Source organism: Alligator mississippiensis, chromosome 5 (genome assembly GCF_030867095.1).
Source record: "Alligator mississippiensis isolate rAllMis1 chromosome 5, rAllMis1, whole genome shotgun sequence".
In the NCBI taxonomy this organism is placed as follows: domain Eukaryota; kingdom Metazoa; phylum Chordata; order Crocodylia; family Alligatoridae; genus Alligator; species Alligator mississippiensis.
Window position 1 is genome coordinate 25,277,228 of NC_081828.1, and position 12,285 is coordinate 25,289,512.

A 12,285-nucleotide genomic window follows, 5' to 3' on the forward strand; every position below is an offset into this window, starting at 1 on the left:
CGCTGCATTAATGTGCCTCAGCGTGTGCATATGTAGATGTGCACTTAAATCACTTTAATGCACATTAGGCAAATGCACATTGAGTTTAGGCATGCATAAAAGCACACGTGAACATACCCAAAGTGGAGGTTGAAGATTTTAAGTCATGCCTGTCCTTATTTGCAAAAATAAAAGCCAAATTGGCTATATATATAGATCTCAGATTTTACAATGCCTGGATTCCTGCTTTACTGAAAGAGAGGTAAAGACATTAGTTATATTTACTGTGTTTCTAACAGATTTTACATATACATTTCTTTGCCACACACATAATATGTCATTGTGCATGAGTATGTGGTTCTAGTTGTGAAGGTTGCAACCAGTTCATCTGGATTTCATTATTTCTAGGACAGAGTTCTGCCAAAGGCGTTGAGCAAGTCCATCACGTCAGAAAAGCAGTGGGATATGCAGTTTCCCCTGCAGATTTCCTGAGTACTCATTAATGTATTTTTTCTTTTTAATTCAAATATATATAGTACCATTAAAGACCTCCACAGAGCTGTTAGAAGAGACTGTGTTCATCCTTATGCCTTCAATAGTGAATGGGTTTAATTTTTGAACAGGGCAAATCAAAAATACATTAAAATTAATGTGAACTCACACATGGGATATTTAATTAGTTATTTTATTGTACATAAAAATAGTATATGCACCTGAGGGTCCTTTGGAGCAATAGAAAAAAAAAATAAGTCTGTTAAGGTGATACAAAGAAAAGAACTGAAAGCTTGATGAAAAGGAAAAACTTTCTCTTTCTCTCTCTCTCTCTATATATATGCAGCTTACAGTATCTGTGCACATTTTCCTTATTAGTAAAATTTAACAACACAATAGACATTAAGAATTATTGTTATGACTATAACAAGTAGAATAAATATATAAAGATTTAGCAGCATCCCTCAAACTTTTATTTGGAAAATACTATAAATACTACAGAGCTATAAATACTGCACTGGCAAATATTACAGCCAGGGAGTCAAATAGCTGACCTTTTCCAAGGCTTCTCCCATTGACAGTGAAGAATTTGTTGGAATAAGTCTTAATAGTTTTAGCTTTGTATTAAAAAATGAATAAAGGATGATCACTTTCTGTAGAGATAAGCACTTAGTGTCCTCTGCAGCTGATGAACAACCCCCAAAACTACATGGTACCCTGGAGACTGTAAAAAGAGACAGGATTATCTGTTTCATCCTCTTTGCTTGTCCTTTTTTACTGACCCTTAACCACTAAGGACCTTTGACTGCAATATAGAGAGTGGCTTGGTAATGTATCTTGCCAAGCTAAATCTGCTACTTTGATTATTTTCATTTTCTACTTTGGTTATTCAAGATAACTGTTTCCCCCCAAAAGCTGAAATCAACAAACCATGTGAGATTATGCATTATTATTTAAGTTTATTCAAGATAAATAACCTTGATTTAATAGATTTTTTCCCATTCTTATTTAAGTATAGCACATTGCTGACTTTCATATTAAACCATGAAATACAGCATTTAAAAAAAATAAGTTTTCCAGTGATGCATCTGAAATTCTCCAGTGAAAATTTGCTTACCAAGGAAATGGGAAAAAAGAAAAGAAAGTAATGTTGGTAAGACTTACACCACTCAGGTATTTATTAAGATCGTTTTAGAAGGAACAGAGACTGGCACATTGTCCATATAATACTAAATTCTCTATTGCATCTAAGATGTGTATTTCAAAAACAGATCCACATAGGTTACAAAATGAAAGGACATATTAAACAATCAGTCCTCTCAGTATAGTCAGGTTTTCTCCTGTACATCTTGTAATGCTTTATCTAATCTAGGTTTCATTATCTTAACTGAATGTGCTTCTCCACTTCACTGAGAATATCCCTGCACAATGTAATTAATCCTAAAGCACAGAAAGTCTTTTCCATGATATCTATTCAACATTTTTTCTTGTTTTAAATCGATCATATTGCAACCAGTTACAGGGCACAATTCACCTCCCACTTAGATCATGGTTTCTTCTTGACTTGTGTGGGAATTGGAACAGACCCATATCCCCCATCATGAATATTTCACCCAGGAATTTCAATTTTCCTAACATTTAGAAAGCCTCATCACAGTCATCCTTTGGCAAAGCCCAGATTAATTTTCCCCTAAGCTTTATATGAAAATATCAGCTGTCACAAATATAATATTTATCTTTCTAAAACAGAAGACATTTGTGGCAACACACTGAGTACCAAGCATGTAGCATCGACCACGTACATTGTTGGACTCATCTAAGTTATTCATTCTGTGGTTTACATGATTAGAAGGCTTGTTAAAAAGGGAATTAAAATAATTGTCATCTGTAATTATGTTGGAGAACACGAACTCAGAAAAACTTCAAACTTACTTTATGATACCAACATGAGCAACACAATGATGAAGAGGAAGTCTTTCACAACCAGACATTACCCCATCAATCAGCTTGCAGTCAGGAGAAAAACTGACTTTGTCATGATATGGTTCTTAAAGCAAAAGTAATAAATTCTATACAAACGGCAAGCCTGCAGCGTGGCTAATTTATTCATTATCCACCCCAGAAAAATAATTAAGTCATGCTTTCTTTCCTGGCGCTTCATTACAGTTTAGCCTTTTTCTGCAGCAGTCAGTGACTGAATGCTTATTAAAATAAATTAGCTGCAAAACTTTTAACTCTGTCTTAAAGAAAAACTAATCCACTTTTCTAGTGGAAGCAACATTGATTAAATAAACCTAGTTTCATGCAGAGCAGACTAATTCCTTTAGCTACAGTTTCCAATCTTAAATCATGTTGTATCTGTATTAGTTTGAGAAGTATATAATGAGCTGTGAGTTTATAATTGGTATTAACCTCTTTCTGCATGCATTTCATTTTTGTGGCCTACAGGATTTCAATAGTAGAACCAAATCACTGTGCAGCCTATATGCATTACTGTATGCTTGCATTTTTATATTATGTACATATGTGCTTATTCAGACATATATCTTTATATTGCAACTCTAGATTTTGACACGCTGACTTGTCATGAACTGTTTTTCTGCTATCTCAAACCTGTTTAGAAAGACCACTTAAAAAATATTGTTTGCCTCTAAGCCACATGAACTTACTGGTATCTTATATCAGAAATGTTGAAATATGGTCATTGGTCATAGATCAAGGTCATATGGCAGTAGATCACACTCATCTTCCCTCACAAAAATAACAATGCATAATACACATGATGTTGTTACAGTGTTTAGAGTTATTATCATAATTAATTCAAGCAGAAGTCCATCACAGCCTACCCAAACTGTATTTGGCTTAAGCAACTGGCTCCTGCAAAGCTACAGAGGCACCATTCATGCAGCTACTCCAGTCTGTAGGGTCCAGCAACCTCTGCTTGGACATAAGTTTCTCTTATGCAAAAGAGCATATTCAGTTGATCTTAATATTTCTCAAACTCCTGACCTAAGCTTCAGGACCCAATTCAGCCCCCCTGAACTGGGCAAAAGGGAAGTGTTTTTAGTTAAGAAAGAATATAATTCAAAAAGCCTTTATCCTGTTAGCCCATAGGTACCAGCTTCTACAAGCAGTAAACAGAACAACATATGTAACAATCTGTTATTTGTGGTTGGTTTTTGTCCTGAAGCACAAAGCACAAAGGCTTCTGCTCTAAAACAAGGCTGAATCAATTCAGTCTTTGCAGGTTAGTGTAAGCAGATGCAGTTGATACTGGTAGAGGTTTCTACCTCAATAACTCAGGAATAATGATCCACTAGATTGATCAAAATTACTCTGGGTTGGAATATATGGCAAGGGATGTAGTTGTCATGGGTGATCTAAATTACCCGGACATCTGCTGGGAGGAGCAGTCAGCCAGGTCGGACCATTCCAGGAGGTTCCTGGCCGAGATACAGGACCTCCACTTAACACAGGAGGTGCACAGTCCCACCAGAGGAAATGCCCTGTTGGACCTGGTCCTGGCCACAGACGATGATCTGGTAAGGGGACTCCAGGTCCTCAACCACCTGGGTGATAGCAATCATCACTTGCTGGAATTCATCATCCAGCGCAGGGTGTCAAGGGCCTGCAGCAAGGCAGTAGCCCTAGACTTCAAAAGGGCCAACTTCAACAAGTTAAGGAAATTGGTGGGAGAAGCGCTGGGGTTCTCAAGGGCAGGGGAACTCAGTGCCTAAGATGAGTGGTCGTTCCTTAAGGAGATGATACTCAGGGTCCAAGGGGTGACAATCCCAACAAGAAGCAAGGGGGACAAGAGTGCCCAAAAGCCCCCCCTGGCTCACCAAGGATGTCCGGGAATGCCTGATTGCCAAAAAGGTGGCACACTCCCGGTGGAAGGGAGGGGGGGCTATCTCCAAAGAAGAGTATACCTCCACTGCTCAGGCCTGTAGGGGGGCTGTTAGGAAAGCTAAGGCAGACATAGAGCTAGGACTAGCATCCAAGATCAAAGATAATAAAAAGTCCTTTTTCAAATATATAGGAAGGATGAAGAAGGCTCTGGGAAATGTGGGGCCCCTGCAAGATACGCTGGGCAATCTGGTGGTTGTGCCAGAGGAGAAGGCAGACCTCTTCAACAAATTCTTCACCTTTGTTTTCTTGTGCAGGGACCGGGACTCCCCAACCATGATTCAAGACGGACTTGAGGGGAACGGCTCCAGACCTAAGGTTGAGGAGGACCAGGTTAGAGTGCTTCTGGAGGGGCTGGACATGTTCAAATCAGCAGGTCCAGATGCTCTCCACCCCAGGGTGTTGAGGGAGCTAGCAGGGGTTATTGCAGGGCCCTTGGCATGGCTTTATAGGTGCTCATGGTGCTCAGGCCAGGTGCCAGATGATTGGAAGATAGCCAATGTGGTCCCCATCTTTAAAAAAGGGAGAAGGGAGGACCCGGGCAACTATAGGCCTGTCAGTCTTACCTCAATTCTGGGGAAACTCTTTGAGAAGATCATCAAGGAGCACATCTGTGTTGGGCCGGCATCGGGAATGATGCTCAAGGGCAACCAGCACGGTTTCATTAGGGGCAGGTCATGTCAGACCAACCTGATTGCCTTTTATGATCAGGTCACAAAAGCATTGGATGCAGGTGTTGCCGTGGATGTAGTCTTTCTGGACTTCAGCAAGGCCTTTGACACTGTCGACCACCCCGCCCTCATTAAAAAACTAGGTGACTGTGGCATCGATGCCTACACAGTCAGATGGATTGAAAATTGGCTGAAGGGTTGTACTCAGAGGGTGGTGGTGGATGGGTCATATTCAACCTGGGGGGAAGTGGGCAGCGGAATCCCCCAGGGCTCGGTCCTTGGACCCGCACTGTTCAATTTCTTTAGCAGTGATTTGGACAAAGGGGTGAAAAGCAACCTGTTCACATTTGCTGATGATACCAAAATTTGGCGTGAAGTGGGCACGTTAGCAGGGAGGGAAAGACTGCAGAAAGACCTGGGGTGGGCTAACAAAAACAGGATGCATTTCAATACTGACAAGTGCAGGGTGCTGCACTTGGGCAGTAGTAATCGGCAGCACACTTATAAGATGGGAAACTCCCTTCTTGAGAGCACGGAGGCAGAAAGGGATCTTGGAGTCATCATTGATTCCAAGATGAACATGGGCCGACAATGCGAGGTCACGGTCGGCAGGGCTAACCGGACATTATCGTTCATCCACAGGTGCATCTCAAGTAGGTCCAAGGAGGTGATCCTCCCCCTCTATGCGACACAGGTCAGGCCACAGCTGGAGTACTGTATCCAGTTCTGGGCACCCCACTTCAAGAGGGATGTTCTGAACAACATTGACAGGGTTCAGAGGAGGGCCACTCGCATGATCCGGGGACAGCAGGGCAGACCCTACAATGAGAGGCTACGGGACCTGAACCTGTTCAGCCTTCATAAGAGAAGGCTGAGGGGGGACCTGGTGACCATCTATAAACTCACTAGGGGGGACCAGAAGGGTTTGGGGGAGACTTTGTTTCCCGTAGCGCTCCCCGGGATAACAAGGAATAATGGCCACTAGTTGTTGGAGAATAGGTTTAGATTAGACAGCCGTAGGAACTACTTCACAGTCAGGGTGGCTAGGATCTGGAACCAACTTCCAAGGGAAGTGGTGCTGGCTCCTACCCTGGGGGTCTTTAAGAAGCGACTTGATGCCTACCTGGCTGGGGTCATTTGAGCCCAGTTTTCCTCCTGCCCAGGCAGGGGGTTGGACTTGAAGATCTACAAGGTCCCTTCTGACCCTACTTCTATGATTCTATGATATGTTGTTAGTGCACTACTTATTTACATTGGTCAAAGGCAGATATCTGCAAATTGCCAACATTTCCTTCTGAATTTTCAAGTTCTGAGGGTGGGACTGTTGCAGGGCACTAAGGTGCCTGCTCTTATAAGAGCAGAAACTGCCTGGGGAGAGGGTCCTAAGAGCCAGGCAGAAGCCCACAGGTGGAGGTCACTGTGGCAACATGACAATGAGTAAATTAGCCTACACCCAGTCAGCTGACTTGGAGAGGCAGGGCCCTGGGCAAATATAACCCCAGGGCTGGGAGTAGGAGGGGAGTTCCCTGTCAGCAGCTGAGGGGGAAGTAGTTCTTGGAAAAGAAACTCACGAGAGAGGTTTGGCTGCTTGTTCTACCTCGGGTAGGATTAAGGGGCTCCAGGAGCTCACCCATGACTCTGGCTTATAAGGCACTTAGTGCTGGGAGAAACTGGATGTTTTAAAGGGACAGAGCACACCTGGAACTGCTTATATTATGTTATACCCCAGGACCTCCGATTTTAGTTGCCATTTGACTGGTGGATTGGGCTGAGGCTATTGGGGAAGGAGGAGGCCTCACTGGGAACCCATGACAGTGTGGGGACCCCAGCGCCAGAGAAGGATGCGGCGATTGAAGGGTGAGAAGGCCCCAGCACCAGAGAAGGGCATGGAGACAGGGCTGCAGAGAGCCCAGTGAAGACAAGGGGCTGAGTTATAGCAAGGCCCAGGAGAAACAATGTCAATACCATCTGTGAGGCTTGGGGTGTGGTAAAGGGGAGGTTTGGAGCCACGCATCTAGCCCATAAGGCTGAGGGTGTCCCATGAATCATCCATTTTGAAGCGGGATGCCAAGGGGTCTAAGAGCCCACAGGGTTTGGAGGGGTCCAGCAAGACCGTGTCCAGACAATAAGTTCAAGGGCAGCCTCCCTATATTAAAAGTACCAGCAAGACATGGCAGACAAGAAAGAGGGTACCTGGTGGGCAAGATTGGCATGGACAAGGATCCCTAGGGGTATCACGACCATCCCTGGGGATCCCATCCTGTGACAGGGACACACTAGCATCTTCAGCTAGGGACAAACATTACACATAAACTGGTTTAAGTGATTAGAAACTGGTTTAAACCTGTAACAGAACAGATGTTCAGTGCACATAAGCCAATTTGAAAAAAACTGGTTTGAGATAAACATGTTTGAATGTAGTATCAGACTTAACTGATTTGGATCAAACTGGTTTGTGCAATGTCTGTCCCAGATCCCTTCCTGGTTTAAGCATCCTCCAGCATCCCAGATGCGTTGCAACCCTGGGCAGGGCTCTGCTTTCTGCTCCAGCTCAACAGGGCTGGCTCCACCCCTCTGCTCCCTGACTGGAGCTCTGGCAGAGACTGCAGGCCCAGCAGGATCTGCCTGGCTTCCTCCCACTCCTCCACTCCCCTCATGACTCCCTGCTCAAGCAGGGATTCTCTCCTCCCCTCTGTCTTACACAGACACCTCTCAGCACTAGCTAGCATACCACAAACTGGCTATGGTCCTTGCTGTGGAAGACAAGACAAAGGCAGACAGGAAAGTGTTGGCTTAGGGCTTTTTGGAGCTAATCAACAGGTAGCTGGTAATGCCCCCCCATTCTTTCCTTGGAAAAAGTTGTTTAAGCACAGCTTGAATTAATGAGTGAAATTTTATTTTATTCAATGGGGTAATAAATGCTAACAACTCCCTGTGTAACTCCCTGCTGTGTAACTCAATGCTCTGTTATCAAAAGTGGCAGGGAGGTACCAGGGGTGGGGGGAATGGAGACAACACTCCCTAATCAGGAACATTCTGCCTGGGCCTGGTCATGCCCCTCCTCAACTCAGCACTATGCAAGGGAAGGGATGGTTGCTGTAGTGCCTCCTGGCTTCTAGCCTGAACCACCTCAGGCATGTGCTAGCATTTCCTCAATCCAGAGGGGATGTCTGGGCAGAGATTGAATCAATTCAGGCTCAGGCTTTTTGAATGTCTGTCCCTAGCCTTTGACAATGAATGAATAGCTTTGTATTCCAATTAAATCTCACTGATTTGCTTTATATAGGTGGGACAGACAGTGCATGTGTTTCTGTTCCATAAGTGGATAAGAATAAATCATAGAAATCAGATTTTTAGATGCAAACAACTATATTATTAGATGTCAAAAGGGCCTGTATGCTCAATTTCTCTTTTAATGAAAATCATCCAGCCAGGCCCTATAATTTGCAACTGTTCAGCAAAGGATCAATGGTAGTGGAGTAGGATACTAGTGTTGAAATAGTACTGCATGAATTTATAAAGCTGGTTTAATTTATAAGTGCATTATATTGTTATAGGGGTTTAGGTTGTAGCCGTGTTGGTCTAAGGACATAGGCAGACGAGGTTCCTTGGGTGAATTTGATATCTTTTATTAGACCAACCCAAATGGTTGGAGAATAGTTATTAAGCAAGCTTTCGGGTTCAAAAACCCTTTGTCAGGCTAAGGAAGCTTCAGCAGTTGGTGTGTGCTCTTCCTGGATGGAATGAAAAGAAGAGCACACACCAACTGCTGAAGCTTCCTTAGCCTGACGAAGCCTGCTCTCCCCAAGACAAAACGTAAGGTGTTTGTTGTGGGAGACTCCCTCCTGAGGGGGATGGAGGGGCCAATCTGCCACCCTGACCCCTTAGCCCGGCAAGTCTGCTGCTTCCCAGAGGCCCGCATCCGGGACATTGCGGAGAGGATCCCCAAGCTCCTCAAACCCACAGACCACTATCCCATGCTCCTTATTCATGTGGGCACCAATGAAACTGCTCGGAGCACTCCCAGCCAGGTCATGAGGCGCTACAGGGATTTGGGAGCGGGGCTTAAGGGTCTGGGGGCACAGATGGTGTTCTCGTTGATCCTCCCAGTCTCAGGCTATGGGCTGAGAAGGGACAGGAGGATCTATGTGGTCAACCAAAGACTGCGGCGCTGGTGTCGTCAGGAAGGCTTTGGCTTTCATGACCACAGCCCGCTCTTTGGTGAGAGAGGCAGCGAGCTGCTAGGAAGAGATGGTCTCCACCTCTCTCCCCTAGGGAGGAGGCTCTTCTCAGCCAGACTGGCTGACCTGCTCCACCGGGCTTTAAACTAAGCTCGCTGGGGAACGGGGGGACTACCGCCACTGCTGGCCCGCTGAGCAGTCCTTGCAAAGCCAGCGGATCACGGCACTCAAGGGAGCCCACCCCAGCCCCAGCCCTGGTAAAATCTGTGGGCAAGGAAGGAGCCCCCCAGGGGGCACTTGCCTGCCTGTACACAAATGCCAGGACCTTGGGGAATAAGCAGGAGGAGCTCATCCTCCTGCTCAGTGCAAACAATTACGATGTCATAGGGATCACGGAGACCTGGTGGGACTCCACCCATGACTGGACCACGGGGATAGATGGCTATACCCTGTACAGGAGGGATCGTGTAGAGAAAAGGGGCGGGGGTGTAGCTCTCTATGTTAAGGAAAGCTACGCGTCCCTGCAAGCCGATATTGGCGACCAGGGTGGACGGCTGGAGACCCTCTGGGTTAAAATCTGTGGGGAACACGGCACAGGGGACACAATGGTGGGAGTCTATTACAGACCTCCCACCCAAAGTCCTGAGCTAGACCAGGAGTTTGCCCAGGAACTGGCTGAGGCAGCTTGCTCCAGGACCATGGTTGTCATGCGTGACTTCAATTACCCAGACATCTCGTGGGAGGATCACTCAGCAAAATCTGAGCGGTCGCAGAGCTTCCTCTCGTGCGTGGATGACCTCTACCTGACTCAAGAAGTCTATGGGCCAACGAGAGGCAAAGCGCTGCTCGACCTGGTGCTGGCTACTGGGGAGGACCTAGTGATCGATGAGAAGCTGGGTGACAGCGACCACGAGCTGATCACCTTCACCATCCGCCGAAAAGCTGGCAAGTCAGTCAGCAACACGCAAGTCCTTGACTTCAGGAAAGCCGACTTTGACAAGCTCAGGAGGCTTGTCAGTGAGGCCCTAAGGGACTGTGACCACAGGGAGAGGGGAGTTCAAGAAGAGTGGTTGCTCCTCAAGGGAGCGATCCTCAATGCCCAAACTAAGTCTATTCCATCTCAGAGGAAAGGCAGCAAGAGGGCACAGCAGCCCCCCTGGCTCTCCAGGGACCTAGCAGACCTCCTGAGGCTAAAAAGAAAGGCCTACAAAGGATGGAGGATGGGAGTCACCTCCAAGGAGGATTATTCTGCACTGGTCCGGTCCTGTAGGGAGCAGACCAGGAAAGCCAAGGCTGCAACTGAACTCCAGCTAGCTTCGAGCATCAAGGACAATAAAAAGTCCTTTTTCAGATATGTGGGGAGCCGGAGGAAAAGCAGGGGCAACGTTGGACCCCTGCTGAACCAGATGGGGCAACTGACAACTGATGCCCAGGAAAAAGCCAACCTATTAAATAGGTACTTTGCGTCGGGCTTTCATCAGCCCCATGGGACGGCTGTGCCCGCTACAGGGCCGGGAAGTCCGGGTGAGGGTGATCCCCTGCCCTCCATTAATGCTGACTTTGTGAAGGAACATCTTGAGAAGCTGGATACCTTCAAGTCAGCCGGCCCTGACAATCTTCACCCCAGGGTACTCAAGGAGCTGGCGAGCATCATAGCCCAGCCTCTAGCGCGGATCTTTGAAAACTCTTGGCGCTCTGGTGTAGTGCCCGAAGACTGGAAGAAGGCCAACGTGGTGCCTATCTTCAAGAAAGGAAGGAAAGTGGATCCGGCTAACTATAGGCCCATCAGCCTGACTTCTATCCCGGGGAAGATCTTAGAAAAGTTTATTAAGGAGGCCATCCTTAATGGACTGGCCGACGCCAACATCTTAAGGGATAGCCAGCACGGGTTTGTTGCGGGTAGGTCTTGCTTGACCAATCTCATTTCCTTCTACGACCAGGTGACCTATAACCTGGACAAGGGAGATGAGATTGATGTCATATATCTTGATTTCAAAAAAGCCTTCGATCTGGTGTCCCATGATCGCCTCTTGGAGAAACTGGCCAATTGTCGCCTTGGGTCCCCCACGATCCACTGTCTGGAAAATTGGCTCCGGGGTCGGACCCAGAGGGTAGTAATTGATGGAAGTCACTCATCATGGCGTCCTGTGACCAGTGCGGTCCCCCAGGGCTCTGTCCTTGGACCCATACTGTTCCACATCTTCATTAATGATGTGGACACTGGAGTCAGAAGCGGACTGGCCAAGTTCGTCGATGACACCAATCTTTGGGGCAAAGCATCCACACCAGAAGACAGGCGGGTGATCCAGGCTGACCTGGACAGGCTCAGCAAGTGGGCGGATGAGAATCTGATGGTGTTCAACGCCGATAAATGCAAGGTTCTCCATCTTGGGAAAAATAACCCGCAGCATCATTATAGGCTCGGCAGTGCTATGTTGGTTAGCACTATGGAAGAAAGAGACTTGGGGGTCATCATTGACCACAAGATGAACATGAGCCTGCAATGCGATGCTGCGGCTAGTAAAGCGACCAAAACGCTGGCTTGCATCCATAGATGCTTCTCAAGCAAATCCCGGGACGTCATTCTCCCCCTGTACTCGGCCTTAGTGAGGCCGCAGCTGGAGTACTGCGTCCAGTTTTGGGCTCCACATTTCAAAAAGGATGTGGAGAAGCTTGAGAGAGTCCAGAGAAGAGCCACGCGCATGATCAGAGGTCAGGGAAGCAGACCCTACGATGACAGGCTGAGAGCCCTGGGGCTCTTTAGCCTGGAAAAGCGTAGGCTCAGGGGTGATGTGATGGCCACCTACAAGTTTATCAGGGGTGACCACCAGTATCTAGGGGAACGTTTGTTCACCAGAGCGCCCCAAGGGATGACGAGGACGAATGGTCACAAACTACTACAAGATCGTTTCAGGCTGGACATAAGGAAGAATTTCTTTACTGTCCGAGCCCCCAAGGTCTGGAACAGCCTGCCACCGGAGGTTGTTCAAGCGCCTTCATTGAACACCTTCAAGATGAAACTGGATCCATGATGGCAGGGATCCTATGACCCCAGC